The following is a 14,631-nucleotide window of genomic DNA, read 5'->3' on the forward strand; positions in this document are numbered from 1 at the left end:
GGCGTAGGGGGAAAATGGCGTATGGGCGTCCACAAATGGTGCAAGTCAGGCTGAGGCAAAAAAATCATCACAACCCGATTTGCGCCATTTTTTTACGACGCCCATCCCCCATTGAAATGACTCCTGTCTTAGCAAAGACAGGAGTCATGCCCCCTTGCCCAATGGCCATGCCCAGGGGACTTCTGTCCCCTGGGCATGGTCATTGGGCATAGTGGCATGTAGGGGGGCACAAATCAGGCCCCCCTATGCCACAAATTTTTTTAAAAAAAAATACTTACCTGGACTTACCTTAAGTTCCCTGGGGTGGGTCCCTCCATCCTTGGGTGTCCTCCTGGGGTGGCCAAGGGTGGCAGGGGGTGTCCCTGGGGGCAGGGGACGGCACCTCTGGGCTCATTCTGAGCCCACAGGTCCCTTAACGCCTGCCCTGACCCAGGCGCTAAAATCCGGCGCTAATGCGGGTTTTTTAGACCCGCCCACTCCCGGGCGTCATTTTTGCCCGGGAGTATAAATACGACGCATATGCATCGGAGTCATTTTTTAAGACGGGAACGCCTACCTTGCATATCATTAACGCAAGGAAGGTGTTCACGCAAAAAAATGACGCTAACTCCATGAACTTTGGCGCTAGACGCGTCTAACGCCAAAGTATAAATATGGAGTTAGTTTTGCGTCGAATTTGCGTTGAAAAAAACGACGCAAATTCGGCGCAAACGGAGTATAAATATGCCCCTTGATGTCCGTTTACCGAGCAGACACAAGCACAGTTCGGGTGGAATAACGGCATCATGACCAATGCCGCGGCCCACCCTAGCCCAATGTTTAGTGTTGTGTTCCAAGCACCCCAACGCGCAGGAAGCTGGCCACTTGTTAACACAAAGCATCGTCCAAAACATGAGGCATATACATTGCAATGAGTTTGGAAATCTCTAGGTACATTATACATGGCTCCAAATAACAAATAATTGCAGTACTTAATGCCATTACTGGCACACGCAATAATTCACTTTGATTCATCTGGAGAAAACAGGTTACTGACGGCCAGGTTCTCTACCACACCAACACCTTTAATAGTCTGCCACGGGATTAGGTGATGAGTGCGTGGTAAAGATAACAAGTATTCTAACAAAAAAAACAAGAAAAGCACATCTCTTAGAATCCCTCAACATCGCGAACAATCAATATGCAGATGACCTACACATCCGTGTACCAATTAATGACTTATAACAGTTTATTTCATTGAAGAAAACCTATTTATGGCCGCAGAGTATTGTACTGGTGCTCAATACATTCTAGACATACCTGTTGTCAAGTATGTGTATCGGACCAAGAAAACTTGTACCAACAAAATATATTTATACATAAAATGAGAATGGAGCACACATAAATGTATTACATGAGCTATCAATTATAGTATGTTCATAAATCCCTAAACTATATTAAAGAGCTAGACTGAAGTGCATAATGTAATCAAATGTGGTATCAATATGGTATATGGTAATTTCAGATGAAAAAGCGTTATTTAGTTATCAAATCAAAAGTATATTAAATTTGATAACTAAATAACGCTTTTTCATCTGAAATTACCACATACCATATTGATACCACATTTGATTACATTATGCACTTCAGTCTAGCTCTTTAATATAGGGATTTATGAACATACTATATAGCCTTAGAACCCGCCGTAGCGGGCTCTACCCGCTATTGAAGGCCCGCTCCCCGCGTTAAATGCCCGAGCCGAAGGCGAGGGCATTTAACAAGGGAAAGGGACTTTAAAAGCCGGTAGAGCCAGCTACGGCGGGTTCTAAGGCTATTAGAACATTCTGCCACTCAGGGCAGAATGTTCTATTAAAAAAAAAAATGTTCACGGAGCCCGAGGGGATTAAAATCTCCTCGGGCTCCGTGAGGCTTTGCTCACAGCTGTTACTGTGAACAAAGCAAACATTGGAATGTTGGCGCTCCGGCCTTTTACCGGCCTGTAAAAGCCTGCAGCACTCCATTGTTTTCAATGGAGCTACCAACATTCCAATGTTCTAATAATTGATAGCTCATGTAATACATTTATGTGTGCTCCATTCTCATTTTATGTATAGACTTATAACAGTTGCCGGCTTTAAACAATACTTGGACACACCCCACAAGGGAAATACACAGTTTCTCTTTATCTCCTCAATCTCGCAAAACACTCCTACATCTAGGTGGCTTGAGGATTTGTAGAACACAGATTGAGTTGGCATTCACCTGGAGAAGTAAGCACCCAGGTGTGAAACCCTGTGATCCATCCAATAATAAACCACAGCGATGATCATTTAACCACAGGTGGGAATTACTGGTTGAGGGTTTCGAGACAACTCCCTAGGAACCCTGATTTTCTTGTACCATTATGGTTCGCTCCCTGTTGATTAAATATACTATATCCCGAAGAAGCTGAGTGATCAGAAAGTGAGCTTTTATCTCCCTAAATTGATTAGTTGTTGGTAGGTGATCAGACAGCCTAAGAAACCTAGACATATTTTATCTTGCATATGAACTTGTCACCGTCGAAAACATCTTATAAAAGCTAATGAAATTCTTAAATCCTCCACTCACACATTTTTTTCTACTTTCATCAACCTTCTCCTCCTCAGAGGAATCTTGCCAGCATACAGCTCTCACCAGAAACATACTTTTAGATTATCCAGCCATGCCTCCCTCTCTAGAATACATGAGGAAAAGACCTCTTTAAAATACAATGCCCTAAAAATCAGAAAAGGATTCTTATTATCAAGCTGTTAACAAAACAGAAAAACAACAGGGCACAAATAAAATTAACTCTTGTGCCTCATACTTAAATAATATAATCATGATCCTGCAGAACTTACCCAATTTACCCTCCATTGAAAACCTCATCCTCCACCTCCTCCCCCCGGTCATTCCTTTGTGAATACCTTTGTAAAATCTTCATTAACAAAGCCTTCAGCATGGAAAAAGGCATTACCCGCTACGTGACTGCATTCATGCATCATCTCTTTGATCGCTCCCCACCCCTTTCAATGCCTGTTGAATTCTGTTTGCCTCAAGTTTCAACAAATCAAACTCCAATCCTCCATCAACCCCTTAAATCCTTTAAGCCCCTGAGGATACCCTCAAATCAGTCTCACTGAAGTGTGGATGGTTATTATTCTTGTTTTACCTGGCAACCTCATTAACAGCTCCATCTTCACTGCTGTTACCAAACTATTCGCATTGTGAGTTGTAGCCTACTCCTTTAATATCCCTTCTTTGCCCCCACACCATTATGCAACTATTGCTCCATCATTGGCCCACGGTGGAGAAGAAATACTTCGGGAACAGCTGTCACCTGGTTTCAACTTTGAATCCCAGTACGTTCTTGAACATTGATAATCCTGCTTTCTGTCCAGCCAAGATACCCAGCCCAGAGTGAGCACAGTATGGGTTGACAGTATGGCTACAGCTTCTTAGACATGATCATTCTCCTCAACTAACCCTCTGCCTCACATTTCCTGTTAGCTGAATCTGTGAATCTCAGCATCTCTGACACACAGCCACCTAGACCATTTGGAAGGCACAACAACAATCACATAGCTGACACAAGAGGTTTGAAGACCTGAACCCCCAGCTCCTGCAGAGCACCCCCCGGGATTGACTCACGGCATAGCTGTCACTCACAAAGATAGGGCTGTAGGGCGGTAAGATCCCCCTCTACCCACCCAAAACAGTAATGTAGAGCACATTCTTATCTCACAGCCGTATTACCCATGCTTACTCGGGCCCTTTGACCCTAAAACACACAGTTGCAGAGATTAATCTGCCCACAAGGGGGGAAAGCACCAAAAAGGACAAGAAACTGTTGAAGCCTTTACCCTTCATAAACATGTAACCAATTCATCTTTCACCACGGCTCGTGTCTCTTCCTTGCCACTGCAGGTATAATTTAAGGGTTGGTGATGTCAGGAAAACAGACGCGCTCAGAAGCCCTTTAAAAGCAACACACCTTTTTAAACGATTGTCATGAGACTGTAAATACCTGACCCTTCACCTGGAAAATCTTATTTGTCGGTTTTCCGGAAGCAGACCCTGTGCTGGAAGCTGGATGCTGCTCTGTATATACCCGAGTTCCCTTTCTTTGTATTACGTGCTTGGGGTGTGCTCTGGAAAACTTCTGATAGTGCCCCCTTTTTTATATCAAGAAACAATTTGTATTCTTTATTTTCAGGGCCAGCAATAAGTGAGAAGTAAATAAACGCGATAATGAGGAACACTGCTGAGTGGTACTTTTATGACAATCTAAACTTATAGACTCAACAGCTGGGCCTTACGAGTCTTAATGGATTTCTGACAATGTATTCGCCGACTGTAGTTCTTTGACTGAGAAAAGCCTTGTATATTGTGAAAATGGTAGGATGCTGACCCCTACTGATTATAACATGGATTGTATGTTTAGGGACTTTAATTACAAACCTATTAGTACGAAGCATAAATTAAAATGATGTGTATTCATAGACGTCATTTAGGGGTCGCCAGCGGATCGCAGTGCGACCCCCGGCTTGCCCCTTGCGACCCCTGGCCCTGTCTTTCCGACCCCTGGCTTTAGAGGTGGCAAAATCAGTGCCAGGAACACAATGGCAACGCGCCCTTACGGACGTAGGGTGAGGCTCCTTTCTCGTTGTTTTCTCTCATTTTTTAATTACACTATTAGCAGATAATGTTTAATTGTTCTCTGTGGCTGTAATACAAATACAGTTAGTTGGACTATGGCCCTCCCTCACAGCTGAGGTAAAGTAAAATGCTTGTTGTGTGTGCGCTGGAGAGTGATAGTGTGTTTGCGTGAGCGAGAGAGTGTGTGAATGTGTGTATGCGTAAGCATGTGTGTGCGAAGGAAATTGTAGGTCAAAGAGCGTGTGATGTCACCTCCGCTACCCCAGGCATTTTGGTGAATTGAGGTTCATGTGTATATTAATATATGGACGTAAAGCTCAGTTGAAGAGGGCCACACGCACCCCTCTTTTTTAAATTGCATTCTTACCGTGTGCACCGAACTGAAGCGGTCATTGTCTTATTAAAGAACAGTCAAGACCTTTCAGATCAGAGTATGCATGTAGCACTTTCTACAAGTTGGTATGGTATTATTTTCATCCCTTAAAAAATACTTCTAGCATAAGCAAGACAAGTTTCGTATCGTATTATACCGCTCACGTTTGACAGGTTATACTTTAACCACCACCCAATATGTATTCAGTGCTTTGATTTTTCAACAACAAAAATCAAATGCAATGTATAGGTATTCATATCCATAGTACTGTAAGATGCACATATAACTCCAACTGGTCTCTATTGAGAATAAACTATACGTAGAAATACGTTTTGAGATTTGCAGAAAACTGCAAGCCCAAAGTGAAACTGTATTAACTGTATTAAATCAGGCTTTTAGAAATGCAATAATAGGATAAAACATTTTCTAGCTTACGCGTCAAGAATTTTCAATTCTATTAAGGACACGGAGGCGAGGATTATGCTATCTCGTTCTTTACTTACTCCAAACAGCAGCCAATCATTTAACAAGAAAATATAAACTACATATCCCAATAGGCATATGTCCAACATCATGTGGCCCAATCACCACCCTTGCCCTTTGTCCATAAGAGCCTTGACCCTAAACGTCACTTCCTCTTTCTTTGCTGCTCTGCAGCAGATAAGTGACATTTTAATTACTCTCTATTATTTGTGTGTTTTTGATCTGTCCAAACCTTTTTTGGGGTCCTTGCCGAATTTTCTCATGAAAGTGACCATGGTGGGGTTAATATCAGGAGTGTCCGTCACCTTTTCATCAACATCGGGTCTGGGGCATTCAGTCTTAAGACGTGAACGGACCTCTTTGTCAAAACTTCTTCTGACATTGTCGTGGATGTACCGAGCTACTTCGGGGGATGGGGTCCAGTTGGAAGCTCTGGGGTGAATGATCTGAGTGGGGTCGAAATCTAGGGTTTTAGTTAGGGAAGGTTCCTTCCTAGGTTTTTTGTTGGGGATGGGAGGATGCGATGCGTCAGAGTCACTGGTATCTGAGTTGGAATCGGAGGAGGATGAGGAAGAGTTTAAGTCTTTAGCATTACTGTGGTTATGCTCGGAGAAATGCTTTTGGAATAATTTGTTAAATGCGTCAGCATGAACACTAGAGATCGTGCTTTCCACTTCCTCTACGTTTTTGGTCTTGGTTTTGCATTTAGATTTTGATTTCTTCTCCTGAGAGGAGGATTGATGTTCGCTATGCCAACCCTGGGGTTTAGCGAAGTCAAATAATTGTCCTGAGAAGGGTCCTAAAGCCTTTACCAGGGCGTCATTAACAGATTGCTGTACTCTGTTGTCTAAGGCTTCAACCAGGTTTACCTCTAGTTGGTTGCCCAAATCATCAGGGTAGAACCCTGCCCCTTTTTCACTCCATTGTGCAATAATGGGATTTTTTTAAAAAAAAGGTTTTCTATAGAATAATAGGGGGAGTGTAAGCCCCTGACAGGCAAATCAATAGCCCAAATATAGAGTGGAGGGAGCTGCCTGTAATATTGAAACACTCTAGGCAAAGCCTTATTGATTTTTTACAACCCGTGTCCTTTATAGGAACCGGGTGTCAGGGAGCACAAATCTCAAATTGCAAGGAGGGAAAGGGGTAGCTAACACTCCGCGCGTCCGGTGAATCGAGCCGTCTCATCCAAAGTAGTGAGATCGGCTCAAAACACGCACGCAAAGCGCGAGCGCCGCAAGAGAAGACGGACTACACAGCTCACGGTCGTGTAAACGCTCCCGCTCCCACTCCACAGGGCTCACAAATATCGGCGGTAAAAGCCGCTAAAAGCAAAGCAATTACGGAGACCAATAAACGGGTCAGCACGAGCGTAATCGCATCGCTACCCGACAGCAACAGTTAACTGTATAAACATTAGTATAAATACGTCAAAAACACACAAATAATAGAGAGTAATTAAAATGTCACTTATCTGCTGCGGAGCAGCAAAGAAAGAGGAAGTGACGTTTAGGGTCAAGGCTCTTATGGACAAAGGGCAAGGGTGGTGATTGGGCCACATGATGTTGGACTTATGCCTATTGGGATATGTAGTTTATATTTTCTTGTTAAATGATTGGCTGCTGTTTGGAGTAAGTAAAGAACAAGATAGCATAATCTGAGCCTCCGGTCCTGAAATACAATTGACCTCTGCGTTGAGCAGACGCCTACACTGGTTGGTCCTCCAATTTAGCACTTCAGCAGAAGAAGAATCTATTCAATCTCAAACTACATTTTGTAGTATGTTAGTACTTCAATAGTTCTACTCATGCATTGCAAAATGCTGATCACAAACCTTCATGCGCAGGTCTCCTCCTCTGCCTCTCCTATCTTTAATGTGCAGAAGTCTCCGCCCTGACTGTGAAGATCTCAGCACATATATGCAAATGGGGACCCCATTCGTCTGGGGCCAAACAATATTTATAAAGGGGGGGGCGTGGTCCCTGTCCCCGACCCACTAGTGACCCGGGGACCAAATACCCCAGGGCCAGAACATATATATTAAGGGGAGAGGGGTGCTCAGCCTCCCTCCAGACGAGCCTTAATAGGCCTCATTTTGACCCAGGGGATAGGGTGTCGAAGTTGCACCATCAGCTCTAGAAAGGGGGCTAAGCGCCCCCTTCCCTTATTTACGATACCCGGCCCTGGGGGTGGGGTCTCAGGTCCCAAAATGGGCTTGGAAACGTGGTCCTTACTAATGTCCCTCTCTCCAACTATGTTTTTTTTCTGTTTTCTGTGATCCTGCTGGAGCCCTTGTGGATTACGTTAAAAAATGCTGTTTTATTTTTAATTTTGACTCGGGGTGTCCTTCTGGGTCACCCCCCCATAGGCCATATGGGGGCAGGATATACCTCTGCTGCAGTCTTCTATTATGTTTTTCAAAAGCATTGAGGATAGAGGACTAAGTCCTCGAGTCCTGTAATGGCTGGCAGCAAACATTTTTCATGTTGCTGGCAGCCAATCAGAGCGTGGGAGTGAATTACCTCAAAGGTAAAAAAAAGTACCCTGGGCCAATCAGAATGTTCTGTTTTTAAAATTGAGTTTCAGGGACTTTCGTAAGATATATGTATGTATATATTACCTAATGGCGACCTAAGTTAGGACTATGTTTCCATAGAAAAAGCGTTTTTTGACTTGCCTATATCTTTGGCATCATTTGAGAAATCTTCATGATTTTTTTTTTTAAAAGTGCCCCATGATTCTTGTTGCGCACTGAAAGGGTGATCCCTCAAGCAGGGGCTGAGAAAAAGGGGGGGCGGTCAAAAAAGTTGCGTTTTCCATGTTAATTCCTATAGGACCTTTAGACACGACTACAGCCTGAACTACTGGACCGAATTACACCAAATTTGGCAGCAAGCTAGTTTTCGGTACACAGATTATGCTTTCACTTATTTGGTGGAAATCGGTTCAGTAGTTTTTTAGATATTAAAAGAAATCCAAATTTGTATATCTGTGATCGCCAAGCCTTCACGAACAATGCCAAGCTCATGCAGGGAAATGCACAGCTCTGATTTGCTGCCAACACTTCAAACTAGGTTGCATTGGTAGCCATCTTGGGACTTGACTTCAGCCAAGTCCCACAAAAAAGTGTTAAAAAAAAGACAAGAGTAGGGGGGCGGAGCTAGCCAGCGGCAAGATGGCCGGCACTCCATGAGGGTCTGCTCCGGCGGGGGCCCAGTTCGTAAAATTCTCCGGCCAGTACGGAGCTGGCCGAGCGATGAGAAGGCGGGGGGCGCCTGATATCGGCGGCTTCCCCCGTTGCAGCAGCGGAGATTGCAGTGCCGCGCAGGCGGTTGAACTGGCCTCCTCGTGGCACGGCGTGCTCCTGGCCGCCGCGCTGCACGGGGCTGGTCTGCGCTTCCCCTGGGGAACCTGGAGGGCCTCCGGGGCAGCGCTCACTGAGGTGCGCTGGCGGGCCATATCGGCGGTTGTGTCGTGCCGCGGGCCCCCCCCTCCTTTACAATTGACGGCCTTCCCTCGCCACGCCTGGGGATTGCGGCTGTGCCTTGGAGGCCTGGACCGTGCGGCCTGGAGGCCGCGTGGCCGCACGGACGGCTTCGGGCGCTGGGTGGCCTGAGAGCCCCTCCTGCCGGGAAAGACTGGTGACCTTGGTGGCCGCCTTTGGAGAGGAGTGTCATTGGAGCCTGGGGGGTTCCGGGGAGTCGTTCGGCGGTCGGGTCTGACCGCGGGGAGGGTCTCCTCCCTCCCCCTCACCCCCTCCATCTGAATGGACCTATCTAGCCTGGTGGTCGGCTGCCGGTGTCGGGCCTGATTTATCGGGGCCGGTGTGGAGAGATACAAGGAGCGGCGGACTGGCGTGATTTGGCCCCTGCGTTCTGGGCCTGGTCTCTGGAGGTTGGTGAGGCTACTGTGCCCCCCTGCTGCACTACTGTGTGGGCTGCTGGTGTGGCGGAGTTGATTGTGTGGCCTGGGGGACACACTCAGAGACGGTTGGACAGCGGAGGTGGTGGGATCGTGGCCGGGGCCCGGAGGCGCGGCGGTGGTGAAGGAAGGGACCGGAGTGAGAACTGGTGTGGTGGTGCTCTGACCGGGTGCCGTTGGTACAGCGGCCTGCCTGACGTCAGACATTGGCGAGATTCATAGCGCCGCTGGCACTGGATAAAGCTGATTAGCAGGAGCCTGGTGGACTTTGTGAAGGTGGACTGAATATCTGGCCTCCTTTCCTGGACTCCCAAGGACGTTAGTGGGGTGTATTCGACGACGACCTACTGGCTGAGTGATGGGGAAGGCGGAGCAGAGACAGGCTAAGCTCTCCTATGAGGGGGGCCGACGGAAGGGGGGTGCACCCGCATCCCAGTCGGAGGGGCCTGCGACGGATGAGGAGAATTCAGATGGATCGGTAAAGGCTATGTTTCTGGACCTCAAAACCATTCTGGCTGGCATAGATGGGAAGCTAGATCACGTGACAGAGCAACTTGATCGCATCAAGACTCGGGTGGACGAACATGACTCCCGCCTTGACCACTTGGAAGCGTGTACCTCCGGTCTGGAAGACACGCAGCGAGGTGAGAGTGAACAATTGCTGCGCATGGAGAGGGTGTTGGAGGTCATCCGGGCAAAGAACGAGGATTTGGAAGCCCGGTCGCGCCGGAACAATCTCAGGCTGATAGGACTTCCCGAGTCCACAGACATGGGCAGAATGGAGGATTTTGTGGAGGAGATGCTGTCCGATCTTTTCCCCGGCCAGCTGTCCCGTTTGCTGGTAGTGGAGAGGGCGCATAGATCGATGGGGCCGCGGCCCCCGCCTGGAACTCCCCCGCGTCCTGTCATTATTCGGCTCCTGATTTATCGAGACCGTGACACGATTCTGTGACTGGCCAGGGAGCGCCGCCCGGTGATTTATAAAAACACTGAATTTAACTTCTTTCCAGACTATACCCCTAGCGTGCAGGCGGCGCGCAGGGCGTTATTGCCGGTGAAGCACTCGCTGGCCCAAACTGCCGCTAGGTTCTCTCTTATATACCCGGCGAAGCTAAAGGTGCAACATGGTGGGTCCCTTCAGTTCTTTACGGATCCGAAGCTGGCGGCAAGATACGCCAAGTCTCTCCCTCGGAAGTCTGAGGCGGTGCCGGTGGCTGAGAGTGCTGCAGAGCGAGAGTCGCTGAGCGATAATGACTGATCGTTACTGACATTTTTTAGCAGAGAATGCGCTGCTGCAGCTAGATGTGAGATGCATTTTTTTTTTGTGCTGCTTGTCCTGAAGACACTCCTTTTGTGCTGGGCCCCCGCCTGCCCTCCCTGCCTGATACTAGGCGGGCTGGGCGGCTCGTTTCCGCCCTCTGGATGAGTCCCCATTATTTGCATATTTGGGTAATTGTGGTTTTTGGGGGGAGGGATATGCCTTTGACCCGTTTGGGGGGTCTGTGTGGGTGGGTGGTGAGTGGGTTCTTGGGGTTGTTGTATTGCATGTCTTTTTGTGTTTTGTGGTTTTGGGAGATTAGCCGGGATGGAGGAGTGATGGAATTGCGCTGTATGTTTGCTGAGGAGAATAGATGACACAGATGAGAGCGTCTCTGACTCGCTGCTTAACATGGAATGTGCGTGGCTTGAATGACAGATGGAAGGTGCGCCTTATGTCGGCATATGTTAAGAGGCAGAATGTAGATATATGTATGCCACAGGAGACACACCTGGTGGAGAGTGCCTTGCATTACTTAAAGGCGGGATGGATTGGGGAATGCCACAGATCTGTCTACTAGCGTTACGCTAGAGGCGTGGTGATTCTGATACGCAAGGGGTTTCAGTGGCGTACTCGTAAGGTGATTGTTGACCCATTGGGGCGGTCTGTTCTGCTTAGTGGAGTGTTGATGGATAAGCTGTGTCGCCTCGCGTCGGTGTACGGGCCTAACTCAGATGATCCTGAGTTCTTTAGTGAGGTCTGGCGACTGATTGAGTCTCTGGGGGGAGGAACTGTGCTTTGGGGAGGAGACTTCAATGTGACCCTTTATCGCATTTTGGATAGAGAAAGCTCGGCCCGGGCACAGCGTACTTCTGCTGCTCGCGTTTTATCAGTGATCATGGAGGATGCGTCGCTGGTAGATTTGTGGCGGATGAAACACCCTGCGGTACGGGAAGGCACTTGTGTTAATTATGTGCATAACAGCTGGTCGCGCCTTGACCGTTGGATAGGCTCTCACCATGTGGCTTTATGGACCCGCTCGGTTGATCATATGGCGTGCACGCTGTCGGATCACGCCCCGCTGCGAGTAGAGCTAGAGATACCTGGCGGACCTGCTCAGGCCTAAATGTGGAGGTTGCCGCCTGGGGCACTTAGAGACAATTTGTTCCGTGAGGAACTGCGTTGTGATATTAATCTTTACTTTGAACAGAATGTGGGCACGGTGAAGTCGGCTGGTACGCTGTGGGAAGCCTTTAAGGTGGTTGTACACGGGATATGCATTTCAAAGTAACACGGCGTGCTGCGGGCGTTGCGTGTTGAGCTGGCTGAGTTGGAGGGCCGGATTGCGGATCTGGAGGCTCGACTGGTGTTGGACTTGTCTGGAGACACATTGGCGGCCTTGAGGGCTGCAGTCTCCGCGTATGAAGAGGCTTCTTTGAGAGAATTCCATTTTTTGGGGCAATTTGCACGGGCCAGGCGATATGGAGAGGGTGATAGAGCCGGGCGCACTTTGGCGAATTTACTCTGCAGGCCGTGGGCTAGTGGCTATGTGACTGAAATGGATGATCCGAGTGGGGAGCGAGTGGCAGGTATGTCTGAGGTTCTGAAGGTCTTTACTACCTTTTTCTAGGATCTTTATTCTGCTCCCTCTGTGGTGCCTGTGGAGGTGATTCAGGGATATTTCTCTGACATCAGCCTCCTCTGGTTTGACAGGGCGCATAGGGAATACTTTGATGCTCCTTTTACTATAGAAGAGGTGAAGGCTGCCATTCGGAGCCTTCCTGGAGACCAGGCCCCTGGGTTGGATGGATTGACTTCGGCATTTTCTAAAGAATATGCAGACATTTTGGCGCCCTATCTACTGGAGGTTTATGATGAGGCCTTGGGGAATGGAGTGCTCCCGACCTCTCTGCGCGAGGCGCTTATTGTTACGATTCTCAAGCCTTGGAAGGCTGCAGTTAGCTGTGATTCATACCGGCCCCTGTCGATGATCAACATTGATAATAAGATATTAGCCAAAATGATCGCGGCACGGCTGCGGCCTCTTATGACGAGACTGGTGCTGCCGGATCAGTCGGGGTTCATTCCGGGACGGTCCACGGCACATAATTTGCATACGTTTTTTGCTGTTGCTGGCTCAGTTCTCGTCGATGATGGGGCTGTGTTCCTAGATGCTACTAAGGTGTTCAACTCATTGCTGTGGCAATATCTGTTTGCGCTCCTTGAGAGAGTGGGAATAAGTTATCGTTTTGTGAACTGGATACGTTTGCTATATTCGCAGCCAGTGGTTCGCCTACGGGTGAACGGATGCGTGTCAGAGCCCTTTACGGTGGCGCGTGGATCTAGGCAGGGATTCCCCCTGTCACCATTGCTCTTTGCGATCGCGATGGAGCCACTGGCAGCCTTTCTGAGACAGCACCACAGTGAGCAGGGGCTGCCGTTTCGTCAGAACGCGATTCTGATTTCAATGTATGCTGATGACGTGGCGTTGTATGTGCGAGATCCTGTGCGCAACCTAGAGGTGTTGCTGGATGAAATTGTCAGGTTTGGAGGCATCTCTGGAGTGGCGATAAATTGGACTAAGTCTGTTGTGCTGCCTCTGTCGTCTGGAACGGCAATATGTCGGTCCAGCTACCCTATTGTGTGGGCGGGCGGTCCTGTTAAATATTTGGGCATCTCGTTGAGCTGTGATGTTGAGACGCTCTGGCTTGCATTCGTTCCGCGCTAATCCGATTGGTATGGGCAGGGGGTCAGCCTCGCATAGCCTGGAAAACACTAGTGCTGCCATTTGAGTTGGGTGGACTTGCGGCCCCTGATATAGAGCTCTATTATCTGTGCGCAGGCTGTTTGCATATTATTGGATCAACCCGATACGCTATCTGCCACACCTGGCTCCTGAAAGTGATGCCGTGTGGCCGGATGGACTTGAGCGAGTATTTGGCAATTTGGACAGAGCTCGCCCTCGAGGCATAGATACGGTGGCCTCCACGATCCGGGCTTGGTCAGGTTTGCTGAAGCGTTCTGGGACAAGTGTGCCGTTTGCACCGTCTATGCATGTGGCGGTGGCTGGAGATAAGGTGATGTTTCAGGACTCGCGGCTACGGAGTTTCCTACGGGCCTTTGATTTGATAACCCTCGATGATTGGTTTGTTGATGGCAGATTGATGTCCCCGGAAGAGATCCTGGGGATAGACCGGCCACTGCGCTCCACAGTTTTTACGTGTTGCGGATATGCGCTATGCTGCGTGCTCGCTACCCCTGCTTGTCTGCGACCCCGACTTCTTGCCGCACGTTGGAAGTGTTGTGGAATGTGCGGTCGCCTGAGAGGCTTATCACTAAGCTGTATTGTAGTACAGAGGGGCAGAGAGAGGGGACAGGGCTGTCTGTAAGGATTAAATGGGCGGAAGATGTGGGGGAGAACATTGCAGAGGATGTCTGGAGAATGTGCTGTGCGCATATGAAGGAGTTGTCACCTAACTATAGGTTGCGCCTTATACACTTTAAGTTTTTGCACCGTCTGTATTACACCCCTCGAAGTTTATGTGCTATGGTGCTGCGAGCAGATGATTTCTGTGTAAGATGCCGGGCCCCTGCTGCTGATTTCCTGCACTTGGCGTGGACCTGTCCGGCAGTGTGTGCCTACTGGAGGAAGGTTTTTTGTGTACTTTCTGAGATGATTGGGCTGGAGATTCCTCCGTCTCCCTTGATGGCGCTGCTGGGAGGGGTGAATGGAGTGCAGACTATAGTGCGTCGTCTGGTTGGTATGATGTTATTGTTGGCTAAGCGCAGGGTGGCAATCTGTTGGGGCCGGGCTCGGTCTCCCCAGATTTCAGATTGGCTGCGAGATGCCGTGTTTTGCCAGGAGCAATTAACAAATTACTGGGAGTTGACACCGGTTGGCTCTAGGCCACGGGACATTTGGGCACCTCTTCGATCC

At 48.5% G+C, this 14,631-nt stretch overlaps 1 protein-coding gene across 1 annotated transcript in view; it reads left to right on the plus strand.

Moving 5' to 3' along the window:
- CAMK4 (calcium/calmodulin dependent protein kinase IV) overlaps window positions 1-14,631 on the plus strand; it is an 892,231-nt gene that overhangs the window by 792,391 nt on the left and 85,209 nt on the right. The gene's annotated exons all lie outside the window — the stretch shown is intronic.

Source organism: Pleurodeles waltl, chromosome 1_1 (assembly GCF_031143425.1).
Source record: "Pleurodeles waltl isolate 20211129_DDA chromosome 1_1, aPleWal1.hap1.20221129, whole genome shotgun sequence".
Lineage (NCBI taxonomy): Eukaryota > Metazoa > Chordata > Amphibia > Caudata > Salamandridae > Pleurodeles > Pleurodeles waltl.